Consider the following 21,353-nt stretch of genomic DNA (forward strand, 5'->3'; position numbering starts at 1 on the left):
TGCACCAACATAAACTTATCTTCTACTTCTATTTCCCATGAAATTTTGAAATCCATCAGAAAAACATGGTGTTCCTGGGAAATATCTGCCCATTATTTAATATATTGTAGAGATGCTAAATCTGCCTGAAGTTACTAAGAAAGAATGTGGTCGTGATTAGACACTTTTTCATTTAACCTCTCTGCGTTGAAACCGATAGTCACATTTAAAGAAACTATTTCCAGGTGTTGTGCAATCTGTGATACCGAAATCAGAGCAGAGAGTGTCTTCTTGACACGGCGGCTCACCAGCCGGTGCCCTAGGGCCAGTTGAAGCGGCTGCCCACCAGCAGCGAGTCCCGGGCTAGCCTCTCAGCGGGCGTCTTGCCCACCAGGCACAGCAAGTGGAGCTGCGCAATGAGGGGCGTCTGGAGCGCGCGCAGGGCCGGGCGCACTGGGGCTGGGACGGGTACTGGGCGCGCAATACTCCATGAGAGCCACCTGTGCCTGCTCCTGCAGCCTTTTCGCGCGCGCAGAGGCCGAGAGCGCCATGACTTTGAGGCACTGGACTCCACCGAATCCCCCTGCAGGCGGCCCATCTCGTCCACCTGCTCCTGGTCCAGGAAGGCCACGCGCGTTCGGCCGGCAGTGGCGCCCTGTGCAGGCAGGGGCAGCGCTAAGAGCAGCCGCGCCACCAGCGTTCTCACCTGGTCCATGCCCAGCGCTGCTCCGCCGCCGCCCGCACCTGCCGCACCTGCAGCTGCGCCATCAGCTCCCACACTGGTTGCCCAAGAACGAGTCTCCAACTCCTGCACCTGCCGCGCCCACAGCTGCACCGGGAACAAGCCTCTGTCCGCCACTGCTCCAGCACCCAGCCTGGAGGGCTGCTGGAGGAGGCGGCCAGCGCTGCCAGGCAGCGATTGCGGGATGCGGCCGCGCTGCAGCGCTGCGGGGCGGCAGGAGGGAGAGAGAGAGAGAAGGGCAGGGAGAAGACAGCCAGAGCTAGGCTCTCTCAGAGTGCCCCCCACCCCAGCTCCGGGAGATCCCGGGTAGGGAGGGGGCCTGGGGTCTTCCCCAGGTGGGACTGGGACCTGGGGCCTCGCCCGCAGCAAGCAGGTGAGGTGGGAGGAAGGAAACCGAGGCAGGGAGGGCTGGCTGCCAGGCAGGGCAAATTAAGGAGCCTTAATGAGCCCGCCCACCTGGCCTGATGGAATCCATGAGCTCCAGCCTTGGGCCGGCCTCACGCAGGGCACATTACCAGCCCTGGAGAGGACTCGGGCTGGAGGTGGGACTGAGTCCTGCGGGGGTGGGAGTCAGCTGTCCAGTAGGAGTGGCCAAATGGGGCCCAAAAGTGCTGCCCTGGTTATAAGCCCCGCCTGCACCACTCCTCCCCCCATCCTACCCCCAGGGCCTTTGCACCTGCTCACCCCCCCTTCTTCAAGCCCCCACCCCCAACTCTTCCTCCTCCAGCCCAGGCTGGGGCGTGGGGTTCAAATCCCACCCACAACTCCCTCTTTAACACCAACCCCCAAATTAACAAATCTGCTTTAGAGCAGCATTGGCCATGGAGGAAGGGCTACCCTGGTGGCAACTGAAGCCATGGGCTATTTACTGAGGGCCAACTGTATGCAGGGACCCTGGGGCACAACAGTGCACAAGACAAAGAGAGTCCCTGGAGAAGTCATTGGGTTCCAAAGCAAAGTAAGGGGTTGTGAGCTGTGATGGTGGGAAGCCGTACATGGGGTGGGGGGTGCAGCACATGGCTGTAGGTGCGCCCACCTGAGGGCCGGGCCAGCGGGATTTCAGATCAGCCACGTGAGAAGAGGGGCACAGGTGAACCCCCCCAAGCTGAAGGGAGTGGCTTTTCCAAGGGGCTCTGAGCCGACTTTATCAGCTTCCCTCACAGACCCAGTGAGGGGGGAGGACTTCGAAAGCGTGAGAGACTGGAGTCAGACCCTGGGAGGAACCGGCAGACAGAAAGCAGGTATGGGGTGCGCATTTATCCTGAGGCTGGAAGCCCCTCTACCCCTACCCCGAGACCACTGCCCCCCCTCCCCGTGTGGAGCCTGGAGAAACTGCAGGGCATTGGAGTTTAGGGCCGCGCTGCTTGGACTGTGTCTGCCCTGGGCCAGGCTGGGGCTTCTGGGGAGGAAACAAGAGTGGGGTCCCCATGGGCTCAGGCTGCCCAGCTCCTGCCTTAAGCAAACAGAGGCAGGGGTGGGAGCAACGGAAACCAAATAAATGTGTGTTTGTGCGTGTGTGTGCATGTATGTGTGTGTGTCTGTGTATTTCTTCAGGACGCAGTGGCCAGGCCTGGGCAGGGGGACCGGGCCCTGGCCACAGCTGTAATTGGATTCCTGAGCCAGTACAGGGTGCAATGGCCCTGGTCTTGTGGTTAGCAAGTGCCAACTCCAGGTCCCACCGGCCGACTGCAGGGAGGATGGGGGCCGCTCACCCTCCTTCCACAGGCAGCGGGGCTGGGGTGCCATTCACCCACCTACCGCACGCCCCCACCAGGCTGCAGCGGGGCTGGGGGCCACTCACCCTCCTGCACAACCCCCCTGGAAGCACTTCTTGAGCCGGCAGGACTGGCACTGGTCACGCTGATGTTGGTCCATCTGACAGTCCCAATTGGACCTGCAGGTGTAGCAGTGTTAGGAGCCAATTGTCTAATGAATATACAGGGTGTGTGTTTTTAAAGCCTGATAATTTTAGACATAACTTTCTCCACGTTTTATATTTCTATATTTTAGTTTTCATGTATCCATTTGAAAGGCAGAGAGTAATTCTACTGTGTGTGTGGCAGGAACCCAATTCCTTGAGCCCTCCTGTGCTGCCTCCCAGCCTCTGCATTAGCAGGAAGTTGAAGACAGAAATGGAAACAACACTCAGAAGCCCTCATTCCATTGTAGCAAGGTTGTCTCAAGGGGATTCTTAACCACTTGGCCAAATGCTCCCTCCTGCTTACTACTTTTTAAACACCACTCTCTTACATTACATAGGCCCAGGATCACAAAAATTACCAATTCCAATGTTGGCAAAGCCAATGAAAATGGAGCTCTCACAAAGAAAATGAAAGCCAAGCAAATTATTTAATTAGAAGTATTAGCTTGAATAAAATAATACTTTGAGTTTCATGTTTCATCAGGTTAGAAAAGTGATGGATTTTCAATAGCAATATACACTGAACATAAAAAAGATGTACAAATATTTTCAACCATCAGTATTACACATTTGCAAAAGCAGTGGATGCTTGAATAGTTCTACAAAAATGTGTTCCAAAATCATGTGATTAGTCTTTAAATAAAGGAAATGAATGTTTATCTCAATGAACCATTTCCAAAAGGGCAGAAATACAAAATAAAGCCCCTAACATGAACTGGATATGACAATAATTATCTTTGAAAATTCATTTTGTTTTAAGAACTGTTTCTGAAAACTATATTTTTTAAAAAGTAAACTGTCGCTCCCCGTCTTCGTGGAGGAACGACACAGGACCCTGCGCTGTTCTTTTGTCTGCTCGGCCCTCCCCGGGTTTGCTGCTGGTTCTTCCCGGGTTGGCTACTATCCCTTCCACCTCCGTGGAAGGGCAGTTCCCCCTGGCCACATTCCCCACTTCCGCAGGGGAGCGGCACACCACCGGCCGGCTCTCTTGGGGGCTGCACAGGTGTTCCTTCAGCTAGATGTTCCCCTTAGATGTTCCTGGTGCATGCCGTCTCTCTCCTCCTTTATAGTCCTCCTCTGCCAATCCCAACTCGGCTGCCCACACGCCGAGTACGCTGCTCTCCTCCAATCAGTAGCAAGTCCTACAGTTTATTGGTTGAACTGGAGGCAGCTGTGTGGAAGCTGTTTACTTCTCTCCCAGTGCCATATTGTGGGAGAGCAGATGCATAGAATAAGTCTTAATTCCAGTAACTCAGTCCAGTCCGGGCTGCTCCCCACAGATCCCCCTTTCTTTTTATTTTTTGGCGTTGATACGCGCCTGTCTTCGGTGTCCTGCGGCACACACTCTGCTCTACTTGCTAGAGTTGCCACAGGTTCTTACAAGTCCTATCAATCAGGCAAACCGAATCCGGGTCCTCTCTTCGCCATGTTGTGAGGAGGTTTTTAGGCGCTGATGCGTGCCTGTGTTCGGTGATCTGCGGCTCACACTCTGGTCGAGCCGCTTGCTGGTGCTTACCGCCTTAATCAGGCAGACCGAATCCAAGCCTCCTAATTGCTGTATTGTGGGGAGGCCTTACTGATGTTAATTCGTGCCTGTCTTCGGTGACCTGCGGCGCATAAGCTGCTAGCCGCCCGCAGGTGCTCATCGCCTCACTTAATCAGGCAGACCGAATCCAAGCTCTCACATTGCAGTGTTGTGGGGAGGCCTTATTGATGTTAATTCGTGCCTGTCTTCAGTGACCTGCGGCGCATAAGCTGCTAGCCGCCCGCAGGTGCTCACCGCCTCCCTAATCAGGCAGACCGAATCCAAGCTTTCTCATTGCCATGTTGAGGGGAGGCCTTTCTATTTCTCTATTTATCTCCGGGCATTCCTATTTCTCCCATTTTACTTCTATCTTCCAGCATTTCTATTTCTCTCATTTTACTTCTAAACTTCTGTTTCTCTTATCCCTGCGGCTTTCCGGTGCCCGCCCCGAGGCTGCTTCTCGGTGGCTTTCCGGCCCTGAGCCGCTTCAGCCCGCTTCTCTTATCTGCGCGGCTTCGCTTCGCACGCACACTCCGCGGTCTCTCACTAGCCCTTTCGTGTCTGAACCACGGCCTCGCGCCAGCCCCGCGTTCCCTATCTATTCACGCCCCGTGCTCTCTCTGCACGCGGCGGCTTCCGCGAGTCACACAGCGTAGCTTTCGTCTCCGCCACTAGCATTCAATCCAAGTTCCCCGGGCTAGCCTGGCGAATTCAACCCAGCTTACGTCCCCGCCCCACGGTTTGGCTTCCCGTCCTTTGCTCCCCGGGCTAATCAGACGCATCCCAACCAGGCTTACGTTTCCGCTTCTGGTTTTAACTTTTCGCCCCCTATTCCTGGGCTAACTTGAGAATCCCAAAGTGGCTTTCGTTTCCGCCTCAGCCTGCCCCCCGCGGCTTCAATTTCCCTAACATTTTTCTCTACCCGGTATGTTTCCCCAAGCTTTCCTCCAACAATATTCCTCCCTCATTTCTCCTGGCCTCTCCCCACAGTCCGTATCCGAGTCTGTTTGTTCTAGCTTTCACTTTCGCTTTCGACCTTAGAGATTTCTCTCAGCTTCCCCCCGTAGTCCGTATCCGAGTCTATGCCTAGGCTTTCAATAGTTTCTTCCTGCACCTTTCTCGTCCGGCTTTTCCCTAGGCTGTTTGCTAGTCTCTCTCTCCGGTATTTTCCCATTTCTTTCCTCCTAAGTTTCCTATCCGTCCTAGGTTTCCTAATCCGAGTCACGGCACCATTATGTCGCTCCCCCTCTTCGTGGAAGAGCAACACTAAACCCTGCCTAGGCTTCATATCCGAGTCACGGCACCATTATGTCGCTCCCCCTCTTCGTGGAGGAACGACACTAAACCCTGCCTAGGCTTCATATCCGAGTCACGGCACCATTATGTCGCTCCCCATCTTCATGGAGGAACGACACAGGACCCTGCGCTGTTCTTTTGTCTGCTCGGCCCTCCCCGGGTTTGCTGCTGGTTCTTCCCGGGTTGGCTACTATCCCTTCCACCTCCGTGGAAGGGCAGTTCCCCCTGGCCACATTCCCCACTTCCGCAGGGGAGCGGCACACCGCCGGCCGGCTCTCTTGGGGGCTGCACAGGTGTTCCTTCAGCTAGATGTTCCCCTTAGATGTTCCTGGTGCATGCCGTCTCTCTCCTCCTTTATAGTCCTCCTCTGCCAATCCCAACTCGGCTGCCCACACGCCGAGTACGCTGCTCTCCTCCAATCAGGAGCAAGTCCTACAGTTTATTGGTTGAACTGGAGGCAGCTGTGTGGAAGCTGTTTACTTCTCTCCCAGCGCCATATTGTGGGAGAGCAGATGCATAGAATAAGTCTTAATTCCAGTAACTCAGTCCAGTCCGGGCTGCTCCCCACAGTAAACAATATTTTAATGGGGAATTACTAACCATGATATAATAAAATATTTTCTGGAATTCTTGATCACAGTTTGAAACCAGATTTAATTTAAAAAGTTACTAAAGGTGGGAAATAAGTCATACAAGAAAAACTATTTTTAATTTTTAAATGTATATCTTTAAGCATATCAAATGTCAAAATGAGATTATTGAGAAAACACATGGTAATAGAGAATTATTAGATTTATTTCAAAAATTCTTATTGAATTTTTAATAGGCTCTCAAAACTTGATGTAGCAATCTATTTTTTCTGGGACCACGTTTGTTCCTTTGTCCACTCCTGTTAGCATTATTTGGCAAAAGTTGAACGTTGAGGTACACGTGATAGAATTATTACTCAATTTTCCTGGCCAGTTCTTGGTAAGAAATCAGGAAACAACCACAACCACCACAACAAACACCACTTTCTCAAGAGCATTTGCAGATCAGTTCTGCAGACTTCAAACGTTTTCAGGTTTGGAATGTTTAAACTACCGCTCTCATGCTAAATTCTCAATGGCTTTCTTTCTATTTCTGAATTGCTTTTTACAAACAGAATGCAGCATTAGGAACTGACAGCAAAATACACTGTTCCCCAGATGGTTCAAATAATAACTATGCCAATTGTTTGTATTTATATTGCAAACATCATATTTTCACCTAAGTATCACTTACCTCAAATGTTAACTGAATAGTTTTATAGAATTGTTTTTTAAGATTTATTTTCTTTGAGAGGCAGAGTTATTCTACAAAAAGAAATAGATATCTTCAATACAAGCATAATTTTTATTCCTTCAAGTGATAGAGAAGTATGTTTTGTACCTTCAATTTGAACAGGATCTCCCCAAAATTAAATTAGATATATTGTTTACCAGTGTGATAAAATGTATTTCACAAAGAGAAAATATGATACATAATTTACTTTATTTCTTGAATACTCATATATGTCTTGCTAGACTAAGAATAGAATCAATATATTTTTGTCAATCTAATCATTCTGAAACAAAATCAAATAATGAGTAATTTGGAAATGTTTATGAATTATTTTTCTGTTTATTTCTATGGAGGAAGGAGGAATGATGGTAATGTTTCCAAATTCTTCTGGTTAAATGTGGAACAGTTAAAAAATAACATGATATTGCTGTAAGTAGGTCTTAGGCATCCAATGCATGTGCAACCATGCATGACATGAAATGTATTAAGTTAATACAATCCTTGACTTTTTTTTTTAACAGGCAGAGTGGACAGTGAGAGAGAGAGAGACAGAGAGAAAGGTCTTCCTTTTTCCATTGGTTCACCCCCACAGTAGCCGGGATCCAGGTGCTTCTCCTGGTCTCCTGGGTGGGTGCAGGGCCCAAGCACTTGGACCATCCTCCACTGCCTTCCTGGGCCATAGCAGAGAGCTGAACAGGAAGAGGAGCAACCAGGACAGAGCTGGCACCCTGACTGGGACTAGAACCCTGTGTGCTGGCACTGCAGGTGGAGGATTAGCCTATTGAGCAACAGCGCCGGCCTATAGTCGTTGACTTCTGATACCTGTGGTGTCCATTCCAATGAAGATTCTGATTGGCTAGCTCATGGTAACATCAAGGACTCTGGTTGATGTGACTTTAAAACAACTATTGGATTGATTCACATATGTTAAACATAAATTTTAAAATATATGACTACTTTACTTATTAGTTGTGGCAGTTAGTGTTACCTGTTCCCTTTTATCTTTGCTTTGTAAAACACACAAAAACATTCATTTGCCATATTCTTCAAATTAAGAAAATGGTTTACTGTATGATGATGTTTAGATTCTCTTTGATCACCCAAGGATTGATTTTTTTCTTGCCATAATAAATCTACAAATGAAAACCTGTGACTCATTAATGATCTTGATCTGAATTAGTACAGAGCAGATGAGTCTGGGGCACTCTTAGATATGAATATTAAAATCTATAGAAATTAAAGAAATTACAATGGGGAGACCAAAATTATTTATAAAGGATCATTTATTAAACATTTTTCACAAAATACAAAGATGGTTGTTCTGCAAGAATACATCACATATTAAAAAATAATGTGTTTTTACTGAATTTAATTTGAAGACATTCAGAATTGTTTTGTCTATCCCCTTGGGGAGCCCATTTGTCTTTGCTCCTTGTCTGACACCATTTCTAAGAAGGAAGAAACATTTTCTTGTTAATTAAGTCATATTCATAACAGCTTTAATTTTATAGAAATAAAATCACAGTGTCTGCCACAACAAAGCTCCTTCCACAAGGTAACTGATTTTCCTATGATCCTATTTTTTTTTCAAGCTACAAGATAGGATAAATCAAGGAGGAGCTAGGTAAGTTGTATAATAACGTATTAGCAGCAGTGATAGTAAATGCAACATAACATTTGTTTTGTCTGTGGTACAAGAATATGTCGTATTAGACTACTGTATTTTTCTCTACTTGTACACAAGTAAGTGCATACGGATTGTCTCAGAATGACACATGCATAAAAAGGCAGGAAGCTGGCCTGGCTGGCATTATCAGTGCCTATTTTCATCAGCTAATATGAATGAATTGCTAAAATTAGTGAAGACAGGAAAATGACTTAAGAATAATATATACAGAGTTAAACTACATCCTTTTTAAAATCTACTTGAATGATCTCAGGCACTTTGGCTGTTCAGGATAAAAGGTTTTATGTTTTATTCTTGATAGCAATTTCTCAGTACAAGCAAAAGCAAATACCTGCCCACTGTCATAAACATGAACTCGTACATCTGAGAGGGTAAAGTAAGTTCATCTTCAACGTTTTCACTCTGGAGGCATCTCGTGTAGAAATGTGTCATAATTTGTTCTTAGTACCTGTTTAATTTTTCAGTGCAAGCAAAGGCAAACATACCTGCTCACTGTCATACACACAACCAAACATCTCTGGACTATTCAAAGCAAATTCACCTTCTGATTTTCATCATGGAAACATCTTTGATAAGTGGCACTTCCTTCCTCTATAAATCATGCAAAACAGACCCATGATGCCTGAATTTGATAATATTAAAAATCATGGCCATGGCCATCTCTCTGTGTAAACTCTGTTGGGTAAGGCTTGCCATCACGGTGCTTCTTTCCTGAGGATGGATCTGGTCCTGTCTGTGTGGATCATAAGTGTGCATGCTCGGAGCTGTGGTAGCTGTTGTGGCTGTCTTCATTGTCCAGAGAGTCCCCTGTTTGCTGGAGCGTGGCCGCACCAATCCCTGACAGCTCTGAAGGGAGCAGGGTTCCTTTCTTCACGTTCACCAGTTCCTTTTCTCAGGCAGCAGTGCCCAGCTGGCCCAATTTTACCCTCTTCCTCTTCATCCACCTGTTCTGGAACCACACTTTCACCTTGGACAAAGAAAGGAAACACACGAAGCAAAACAGAACATTAAATTCAAGTGCTTTCTCCTTTTGGTCTGCCTAGGAGAACCAGATTCTCAAAGGTTTACACGAAGACACCATGGAAGAGGGTAAATATAAAAATAATCCCACCCTGAGTTTAATCAGGTTGCATGTTTGTGATAATAATTTATAAGCATTCAGAAGATGCACACAAATGATTACCTTTCATATTTAACAACAAAGGGAATTCATTGTAGTATTACCTCCCAGTTTTTGCTTTGTGGATTTAAAAATTAAAAATCACAATAATAAAGAGAAGTAGACAAGAAAGGGCTTATCATTCAGGATGTCTCCAAGGTATTTGGTTCTGCTCTTGCATGATAAACCTGTGATAGAACCTATGTGGATACATAGCCAGGAGCTTCAATAGGTTGAATGTTATGTAAATGTTCATCTTAACACACTAATGTGAAAAAAAAATGTTTCCCAAGGTTGTATCAGTTTAGTTTTCTTATTCATTCCAGGGCATAAACTTTCAAGTTCACCCAAATCTTTGCCTGCATTTGGATTTACCAGGTTCAACTTTTTTTTTACAACACAATGACAATAAATGTTATCTTACTGTGCTTTTATTTTGCCTTTCCTGTTTTCTAATGGAGTCAAGTATCTTTGAAGAGTTTAGGATCCAGAGTTGGTGTCCATGTCCCATGTTGTAGCACCAGGAGTCCTGGCTGCTCTGTGTCCAATTCACTCCCTGTTGCTGCACCTGGAAAGTGCTGCCATTTGGGGAGTGAGTCAGTGTATGGAAGGCCTCTCTCTCTCATTTCTCATAGATAAATTAACGTTCTTTTTTAAAAAAATAATGGCCCACTGTAGTGCTTCTATGAAATACCTCCCTGTATCTGGTATGAATTCTTTTTAAAATTAATCTTGCTCTTTATGGACTTTAAAATGCCTGAGTCCTAATTTAATACCTTCAGTTGTATGGAAGCTACTATCTTCTCTCAGTTTGTGCCCTCCCCTTTTCTTGGAGTATTTGTTGATGATCAGAAGCTCTTAATGTATTTATATTTACACACTGTTTCTTTAATGGTTAGAGCTATTGAAGGATACTCTCTGCTGAGGCCACAAATGTATTCTACATTTTCAAAGAGTTTAAGGTTTGCATTTCAAATTGAACCTGTCAAACCAGGAAGTATTGATTTTAGTATACAGAGGAAAGCAAATGCTTCCATTTATTCTGTGTGAATAACAAGTTATTCTTGGGGCCAGTGCTGTGGTGCAGTGGGTTAACGCCCTGGCCTGAAGTACCAGCATCCCATATGGTGCCAGTTCGAGACCTGGCTGCTCCACTTCTGATCCAGCTCTCTGCTGTGGCCTGCAAAAGCAGAAGATGGCCCAAGTCTTTGGGCCCCTGTACCCATGGAGAAGATTGGGAAGAAGCTCCTGGCTCCTGGCTCCTGGATTCGAATCAGTGCAGCTCCAGCCATTGCAGCCAACTGGGAAGTGAACCAGTGGATGGAAGAGCTCTCTCTCTCTCTCTCTCTCTCTCTCTCTCTCTCTGCTTCCCCTCTCTCTGTGTAACTCTTTCAAATAAATAAATAAATATTTAAAAAGAACAAGTTGTTCTAGGTAGCTTTTTACGAAAGTCACCATTTTCTCAGTGATCACTGTTTCAATTCCATCATCAATAAAGCTTCCATGTAGAAAGTGGCTTCAAAAAGCTCACAGAAAATGGAATTAAATGATAACTTCTTGTGTTCCAAGAGGTTTCTGAGGGTTTTTTTCAAGATTTATTTTATTTATTTGAAAGTTATGCTAATGGAGACAGAGAGAGAAACAGAGAAAGAGAAAAATCTTCCATCTGTTGGTTCACTCCCCCAAACAGTCAGATGAGCCCACAACCACGTCTGGGTCTCCCATGTGGATGGCAGGGAGTAAGTACTCAGGGCATTGTCTGCTGCTCTCCCAGGTGCATTAGAAGGGAGTTGAATCTGAAGCAGAGCAGCCAGAACTCAGACTGGTGCTCCACATGGCATGCTGGTGTTACAAACAGAGGCTCAATGCCCTGCACAACAGCACTGGCCCCATCCATGAGCTTTTCAAGGCCCCTCCTATGCACAGCTTTCTGCTTTACTCTGTTCTGTCCCTGGGTCAGTTTTTACCTGTGAGAACATAATATTTTCATTCTTGCTGTAATTTTATACCAGATCTTTGTATCTGATAGGGACAGGTCTGTTTCACCACCAAATATATTTCATTCTTTACACCAAATATATTTTGAATGTTCTGCATTTTCATATTTGAAATAATCTCAATTTCTGTGAATACACAGTGACAATGGGAATGTGCTGAGAAATAACTCAAATTTCCAAAGACATATTTATGTCTGTAACCTTCAAATCACGTGATTCATAAAAGTATAAATTCCTTAGACATTTACACAATTAAATACTGAAATTGAGATGATTCTTAACTAGGGATTGTCACTGCTTTCACTGCTGGGTTCAATTAACATCATGTCTCATTTATTACCTATCTATACACTAGTCCATTTGATAAAAATAATACAATATAGTAAAAATTTGATTTAAAGTTCAGTGGTGAGGGGTCAGCACTATGGCATAGCATGTAAAGCTGCCACCTGAAGTGCCAATATCCCACATGGGTGCCAGTTCAAGTCCTGGTCACTCCACTTACAATTCAGCTCTCTGCTATGGCCTGAGAAAGCAGTGGAAGATGGCCCAAGTTGTTGGGCCCTGCACCCATGTGGGAACCCAGAAGAAGATCCAGACTCCTGGCTTCAGATTGGCTCAGCTCTGGCCATTGCTGCCATTTGGGGAGTGAAATAGTGGATGGAAGACCTCTCTCTCTCTCTCTCTCTCTCTCTCTCTCTCTCTCTCCATTTTTCTCTCTCTCTCCCTCTTTCTCTCTCTCTCTGCCTCTGCCTCTCTGTAATTCTCTGCCTTTCAAATAAAGATTTAAAAATATTTGATGAGAACTGACATATTATTACTGCTTACCACTCATAAGGATCACTGCATGCATCATGTTACAGCATATGTGCTACCTGTGCTTTATTTCTAATACACTTTCCCCTCATGTTGTGAACATTATTTCTATGTTATAAATGAGACAATTGAGGTAAAGTTTACATGAACATGACACAGATGGAAACTCTAACCCCAGGATTTAATCTAACAGCAGGATTTAAACACCTATGTCTTTATCTGGCTCCAGAATTGGGGTTTGGTTTTTTTATTTGAATTCTATCTCAAACTCCTGTTTTTAGAGCATTCAGGATAAGAAGGTAAAGTACAGGATTGTGCAATGCGTGAGCACCATCCATATGGTGACTCCCATTCACGTAATTCCTCTACTTGCTGTGAATGGGTTGGTAAGTGGGGCACTATTTTCCTGCCCTGTACTTTAGGTAATTACACTACTCAGTCTAATCACCATGTGAGCTTGACAGTGCAGGTTGCATTAGATCTGTTGCACATGAGCTGGGTACTACTCTTGGCTTCACTTCTGAGTTTTTGTGTGAATTTGGGAAAACCACACTTTTCTCTGTCTCAATTTTCATATTTGTGATACTGGAATAATGAGGCTTTCAAGATTCTCCATAGGGATATTTTCTCCATTGACCATTCCAGATGGAAACAAAAAACAACATGTAAGTCATCATCATAATCACTGTCACCAAGACTGAAACGTTCATGCAAAATAATCTTGACAGGAAACAAAAAACGGGAGGAATAGAGTTATTGAAATCCATGCTTATGTACTTCTCTAGGAGAGGAGGTACAGTAATTCTGTAATACCAGCATCCATCTGTCATATGCAATTTCACATGAGAAAATTCTAAGAAGAAGGTACGGATTTTAGGAATACGACTTTGTATTTAAAAGAAAGTATGTCCATTGGTTTTCTTTCTCACCATATGACATTTTACCATTTAATTTTTAAAAATTATTTGTTTTTATTCATTTGAAAGGCAGAATGAGAGAGTGAGAATGAAAGAGATTATCTTCCATCTCTTGGTTCACTCCCCATAACCACAGGAGCCAGGAGTGGGCCATACCATAGTCAAGAGCCAAGAACTCCACCTGGGTCTCCCACCTGGGTGGTAGGGACCCAAGTAATTCATCTATCAACTGATGCCTCCCAGGGTGAGCATTAGCAGGAAGTTGTATAGGAAGTGGAGGTGTTATTGGAATCCAGGCACTTTGCACATTTGCATTTAATGTGTATAATATCTGGTCTCCTAGGCTTTACATTAGAGAAGAAAACAAATTATATATGAATCTATAGTCTCATAATTTCCTAAGGTGGCCACAGTGAATTAGGTTAATGGGAAGCTGAATCTATATAATGTCATAATCCATATTTATATTGTACCATAAATGTATGACTTTTGTAGAAACAAACAACCATAACACCAAAAATCTGGATGAAATCTGAAAATTTCAGTGACATATCCAGATATCTCTACACATCTGGAATTTTTAGATTTCATGTTCCAACTGCTTCCATTTTTGTCTGGGCACTTGAAACACTGTAGACACTGTCTAACAAATATTTATTCACATCATAAAGATGTGAAAACATGGAAAGAATCATTGTACAAATACAATTTTCAGATTTAATCATATTCCAGTGACTAAAGTGGCTCTGGCAGTTAATGTAGACAACCCAATGTCAACAGGCCCTGCAGACTTAACCAAGTAGTTCAGCGGCAAAGTGGGGAGTTGAAGTGAAGAATTCAAACCAAGAATGCTTTAAGGTAAGAATGAAAAAGAAAGAAAAGAAAGCTTCTCCACTTCTCCTGCCTGCAAGGATAGACATATGTCTGCCTGCCAGTGGGGTCCCTCAGCTAGTTCCAAGCCACCAGTGAACTCTGCTCTGCAGATCTGCAGCTGTGCGTTGAGGTTGGGGGTGCTTGATGGAAGGGGTATAGGGATAGAATACATTGCATGACTAACAATTGAAACCCTATTTATTGGGCTGCCTCTTGCCTTTATCATTGATTTTAGCACAAAGCTGGTGATAGATGAATCATTTTTCTGTCTCTATAGTTTTCAGGTCTGAAACTTGTTTTTCCCCTTTACAAATCAATCTTGTAAAACAGGCTCTTTGTTGAAGTCATACAAGTTTTACTATCCCACTTTTTTTTTTTTTGCATCTTTATTTATTGCAAACACACACATATGGAGAGGGCAACAAAGAGGGATCTCCCACCCAGTGGATCATTCTCCAAATGCTAGCTACTGCCAAGGCTGGGACAGGTCGAACCAGGAACAAAGAATTCAGTCAGTATATCCCAAATGTGTGGCAGAGACTCAACAACTTGAGATTTCACCTGCTGCCTCCCAGGATGTGCATTAACCAGGAAACTGGAATCAGGAATGGAGGTAGGACTTGAACCCAGTCACTCTAATTTGAGATTGCAGGTGTCCCAAGCAGAGTCTTAATCTCTACACCAAATGCCTCCCCCCCACATGTTTTTAAGAAAACTGAATACTCAACAGCTATTGTGAGCCATGGATAAATAACATGTTGAACAATAAATAACTCTTGTTGTGACAAATAAAATTTGATGTAAGAAATGTTAATCTCTTGATATTATTAAAACTAATCTTATGAAATCTCATTCTTCTTTCCAAAAGTGAACCAAAGTAATAATTCATGTGATGAGCAAAGTTGTTAGAAGTTTCATTCCTTTTAACTTGATCTTTTTGAAATGTCACAGCCGTAATAAATGCTAATAATTTCTTCTTACCTGATGAAGTTCAATGAAAATTACTTATTTCATTAACATTTAATTACAATGGAAACACACTACTTTGAATAACCACATTTCCATACAAGGTGAAAAAATACATACTGCTTTGAGTTATTCAAAGTGAAATATCATTTACTTAGTACATCATATCGGACTTTAGCAAATTGAGTGAAAATATCAAAACTAAGTTACTTGTTTTTTTCCTTTACTTTGCTATAAAATTCCTAGCTGGTATTAACTGAAGATATGAATTTTTTGTATTCAAAGTAATTACTTTATTTCTTTTTCTTTTTTTAACTTTAACATAATAAATATAAATTTCCAAAGTACAGCTTATGGATTACAATGGCTTTTTCCACTCATAACTTCCCTCCCACCCGCATCCCTCCCATCTCCCACTCCCTCTCCCATTCCATTCACATCAAGACTCATTTTTAATTATCTTTATATGCAGAAGATCAATTTAGTATGTATTAAGTTAAGGTTTCAACAGTTTGCACCCACACAGAAACACAAAGTAGAAAGTACTGTTTGAGTACTAGTTATAGCATTAATTCACATTTCTGTCTTTTTCAAACTAACAAGACCAACTAGAATGACAGCTTTTTTTTCTCTTATCATCTTGCCTAATCTCTCAATGGTGTTTAAAAACAATTAGAAACATCACTATCAATATACATTATTATAATTAACAACTTCTGCTTTCCCCATCATCTCAGGCATATCTATCAAATGTATTCAGTTAAAACAGTGAATCTCACCAAATTTATGAGTAAAGAACCATAGGACATTATCAACTTATTATGTCTAAGTCTAATTGAATTAATACTGATATGTTCTGGTTGTTATCAGCATATATGTGAGCTCTCACTGATCATTCATTTACTAATTTAGAGACTACTCCCTTATATCTAAAATCATTATAAGAATTCACAAAGATTATCATTACTATTGTATGAGTACACATTGATTCCTTTCCCCAAAATAGTCAGTAATTTCAATAACTGGAAGAAAGCAAAAAACTAAAAAGTATATATTATGCATAAAAATTGGGAGTGATAAAATGATTTAAAGTATAACATTTACTTTAAATTGAATGTATCTCTGAGTTTTTCATAAGTTATGGGTATATGGAGATCAAATAGCACAGTCTTTTATAGACAAAGACTCCAGAAATAGTTCTCTTTGGCCTGAGTTCATTACCTTTTAGAACAACTCTTGTTGAAATTAAAGATGTCAACACAAAACTTTCACTGGCTTTTCAAACTTTCTAGAATTTTCTCATGAAATAAAAAAATGCATGCAAGGCTAGTGTGAAAAGAAGTGCAGGAAGTGTCCTCTCACAGCCAAATCTCCTTCCGTAGCATCACACATAAACCATGACATTTGGCTGTGATCCGCAATAGCCATCAGAATGTAACTGCTGACTTGTTGATTAAGTGCAAATTAATGTTTTAACTGCTTATTGAAGAAATTCAGGAGCCAAGTATGGAAAATTCTTAGACAATGCTGTCTTCGATGATGTTGTCCTTTCATTGTACTAAGTTGATGAATGCTCATGATAGCAAAAAGTACAACAAATTTCAATTGTTTAAAACTCATTTTTATGTATATGTACACATATATATGAACACATATACACAGATATGTAGGTCTGTGTGTGTGCTCAGAAATATTTCTTCAACTTTATAGCTGTGTGTCTATCATCTATCTATCTACCTCTCTATTATCTATGCAGATAAAGAATAGCACTTTTAAAGAAAAAAGACCATTCTCAAGGGCAGTAGTTAGGATATGACCTTATTTTTCAGAGTTTTTGTCTTTGTCATTTCAACTTTGAATATTATGGTTATGAACCAGTTACTTATTTCTCAGTCTTCTACTTCATATAGGCAATATTTTTGAAAATCAGTGTATGGAAGGTTTGAAATATTGGTCACTGTATAGATCTGTCTTTTTTTTTTTAACAGGCAGAGTGGACAGTGAGAGAGAGACAGAGAGAAAGGTCTTCCTTTTGCCGTTGGTTCACCCTCCAATGGCCGCCATGGCCAGCGTACCGTGCTGATCTGAAGGCAGGAGCCAGGTGCTACTCCTGGTCTCCCATGGGGTGCAGGGCCCAAGCACTTGGGCCATCCTCCACTGCCCTCCCAGGCCACAGCAGAGAGCTGGCTTGGAAGAGGGGCAACCAGGACAGAATCTGGTGCCCCGATCGGGACTAGAACCCAGTGTGCTGGCGCCGCTAGGTGGAGGATTAGCCTATTGAGCCATGGCGCCAGTCAGATCTGTCTTTAATGTTACTATTTCTTAAATGATTTTTTTACTTACCATAAGCTTTTTGTGTATGTGGAACCTACACAAAAGAAGCAACTGACTTTTACTCCAGGTAAGTGTTAAATACTGATCCAAAGAAAGAAGCACTATTATAAAATCATTGGTAAGAAAGGCCATCTCAGAACAGTTGACCAGACAATATGGTGGCTCACAGAAACAAAATCGATTAAACTAAGTGTTTTCATAGTAATTTACATAAATAAATCTAGAATGGGAAAAATTCTGTTAAAAATGTGCAAAAGACAAACCCACTGTTTATGTGGTGTACAAAATTATTTCCTTTTTTATACTCATCCAAAAAAAAGTGGATGGCTATGTTGAAAATACTTGGCATTGAGCCACTGAATGATTTACAAGTAGCAAACAAAACATAATCCTTCTTATTACTGCTAATTGAGTATAATCCAACAAGGTGGGGATTTTCCATTTATCTTGGCAGAGGTATTGAGTTCTCAGTATGTTTATTCCACTCATTTTAGCTGCTTTAAAAATCCACAATATTGCACCTTTGATTAGCACTGTGGAAAAGATTTTGTGAAGTGGCAGGATCTCCCACTACTTCTACATTTGGCAGCCTTCACTCTGTAAAAATGTCCTTTTTACCACTCCCTGTTAAATTCCCATGCAGCTGTTTTCTCTTTCTTCCCCCTGTCAGATACCAGATATCTGTCAGGAGACTTCTCCAAGCTTATCTGGATGAAGAAAAAAAGCCAGAATAAGCTCATCAGACTTGAAAATACCTTGGCACAGGAGGATCTTTAGACCGACTGGCTCTTCAAAATATTCTAAGTGGCCCTGCCAATTGAAGATTATTAGCCATGGCTCTTGGGGATGTGGGAGGATAGGTCATAAACTGGAAGCTTTGAGTTAGAAGCTGGAGAGTGACTGCAGTGATAACTGCTCCACAACACAGCTTTAGAATTAAAAGACTTGAACCTCATCTTTGCTCTAAGGTTAGCATTTTTAGTGGAGCTGGTTTTCAATACGAGCCTCTTGTTTTCTTCCTGGTTGACCAGGTGGATTATGGAAGAAGACACCATTTAAGAGTCTGCCTTCTTTGAGAAATTTCCCAACCACTATATTTTTTAACTTTTATTTAATGAATATAAATTTCCAATTACGATTTATGGATTACAATGGCTTCCCCCCCATACCGTCCCTCCCACCCACAGCCCTCCCCTTTCCCACTCCCTCTCCCCTTCCATTCACATCAAGATTCATTTTCGATTATCTTAATATACAGAAGATCAGCTTAGTATACATTAAGTAAGGATTTCAACAGTTTGCTCCCACACAGAAACATAAAGTGAAAAATAATAGATGATTTTTTTAAATGATGATGAAATCAGATCAGACCTATTGTCATGTTTAATCCCAGTGAGAGTCAAGTTGGGAATTGATAATTTTTTTTTTACAGAAGATCAGTTTAGTATACATTAAGTAAAGATTTCAACAGTTTGCACTCCCATAGAAACACAAAGTGAAATATATTGTTTGAGTACTCGTTATAGCATTAAGCCTCAATGTACAGCACATTAAGGACAGAGATCCTACATGAGGAGTAAGTGCACAGTGACTCCTGTTGTTGACTTTACAAATTGACACTCCTGTTTATGGCATCAGTAATCTCCCTATGCTCCAGTCATGAGTTTCCAAGGCTATGGAAGCCCCTTGAGTTCTCCTACTCTTATCTTGTTTAGACAAGGTCCTAGTCAAAGTGAAGGTTCTCTCCTCCCTTCAGAGAAAGGTACCTCCTTCTTTGAAGACCTGTTCTTTCCACTGGGATCTCACTCACAGAGATCTTTCATTTAGGTTTTTTTTTTTTTTTTTTTAACCAGAGTGTCTTGGCTTTCCATGCCTGAAATACTCTCATGGGCTTTTCAGCCAGATCCGAATGCCTTTAGGGCTGATTCTGAGGCCAGAGTGCTGTTTAGGACATCCGCCATTCTATGAGTCTGCTGAGTATCTCACTTCCCATGTTGGATCACTCTCCCCTTTATTTATTCTATTGGTTAGTATTAGCAGGTACTAGACTTGTTTATGTGCTCCCTTTGACTCTTAATCCTTTAATTATGATCAATTGTGAACTGAAATTGATCACTTGGACTAGTGAGATGGCATTGGTACATGCCACCTTGATGGGCTTAAATTGGAGTCCCCTGGTATGTTTTTAACTCTACCATTTGGGGCAAGTCAGCTTGAGCATGTCCCAAATTGTACATCTTAGGTTTTTTCTAAAATGAGACCCAAGGATTGCAAGCCTTCAGGATGACATGCATAAGGCTTATTATGAAATACATTCAATAAATAAGGTAGAGGTACCTAAAAATGACATCAGTTATAGAAATGGATGTTTCGTAGGTAATCACAATAAATTTACGTATGAAAACATGTCAAAGACTAGTTTTGATTTTAAAGTCAGTTGTCATTTAAGAGAAAATTATTTCTCTTAAACAATCCTACCATGGAGCTAGATGAGTTAACACTTATTGTTTTTCCCATTTGCAGGATAGAATTTCTTTGTACTTACATCTTGAAAAGCTTTGGCAAAGTCAAGACAAGCATTTGTTAGATTTAGAGGATCCTATTTAAGTGAAGGAAAACATTGATCAGTATGAGGTTTGATACAATATTCCTTTGTGAGTATGTGTAAGTTCCTGTACTAAATCACAGTATTTCAAAGTGTGCATTGAAGAATGCAAGTGAAAAGAATGCATATATGTAGTTAGATTTTTTAAAGATTTGTTAATTTATTTGAAAGTCAGAGTTATGGAGAAGGCAAGAGAGAGAGAGATCTTGCACCCTTTAGTTAGAGCATTTAATATGTGGAAATCCTGCAAAACAGTATCACTCAAGACCAAGATGAGGATTACATGATAAGCATGCATGGCATTAGTGAAAAATTAAAGTAATTGAATAGCTATACTGTAGTTTGAACATTTGTACCTTCCAAACTCCAAATGTTAGAATCCTGTCTGTGAAGGTGACCACATTAAAAGTGAGGTCTGAGACCCACACACTGGTGCAGTGGGCTAAGCATCTGCCTGCAACACTGTCATCCCATATGAGCTCCAGTTCAAATCCCAGCTGCTCTACTTCCAATTCAGCTCCCTACTGAAGGGCCTGGGAAAGCAGCAGAAGATGGCCCAAGTTCTTGGGCTCTGCCACCCACCCACACAGAAGACCTAAATGGAGTCCTGGACCCCTCGCTTCAGTCTGGACCAGCCTGAGGCAGTTGTGACCATTTGGAGAGTGAACAAGCAGATGGAAGATCACCCTATCTCTCTCTACTTCTCTCTCTCCTCTCTCTCTCTCTGCCTTTCAAAAAATTATTTTTGAAAAAATAAGGACTTTTGAGAGTGATTAGTTCATGTGGGCAGAGCGCTTGTGATTGGGCTGGGTGCCTTGTAGAACAGGCCCAGAGAGCTCAGCCAAACCTCTCACCCATGTGAGACCTTTGCTGTCCAGGAAGAAGCAGGCCCTCATCAGACAGGAACTCTGCTGGTGTCTTAACTTTGATCCCAGCCTTCAGCTGTGAGCAACTAGTTCATGCTGTCTGTAAACCATCCAGTCTATGGGATTTTGCTCTGGCAACCCCAATGGACTAGGACAGGCAGCTTCCCAATTTAAGAAGGTAGAATTCTGTATATAAATCTATGTCTATAACTTTAAGAGCCCAATCTTCAGAAAATAAATTGAAAATATTTTACTGGATGAAAGCCCTGGCATTTTGGAGAAATACGTCTTTGGGTCACTAATAATAGAAAAATTGATGGTTGAAATCTACAATATTTCTTCTGATAAATTCAGCACAGTAAAATTCA

General features: G+C 42.4%; 1 long non-coding RNA gene across 2 annotated transcripts; it reads left to right on the forward strand.

Moving 5' to 3' along the window:
• The first annotated feature begins 1,524 nt into the window (after positions 1–1,524).
• LOC149120439 (uncharacterized) lies at positions 1,525–7,911 on the forward strand. 2 transcript variants are annotated; one of them, XR_016226389.1, is made up of 3 exons: positions 1,525–1,679; positions 1,885–1,962; positions 7,287–7,911. It is a non-coding gene; the product is annotated as an uncharacterized LOC149120439 (long non-coding RNA). The 2 variants fall into 2 exon arrangements; XR_016226388.1 differs by lacking the exon at positions 1,525–1,679 and having other exon boundaries at positions 1,797–1,962.
• The last annotated feature ends 13,442 nt before the right edge of the window (positions 7,912–21,353 follow it).

Source organism: Oryctolagus cuniculus, chromosome 19 (genome assembly GCF_051225735.1).
Source record: "Oryctolagus cuniculus isolate XC-2025 breed Fujian yellow rabbit chromosome 19, ASM5122573v1, whole genome shotgun sequence".
NCBI classification, from domain to species: Eukaryota; Metazoa; Chordata; class Mammalia; order Lagomorpha; family Leporidae; genus Oryctolagus; species Oryctolagus cuniculus.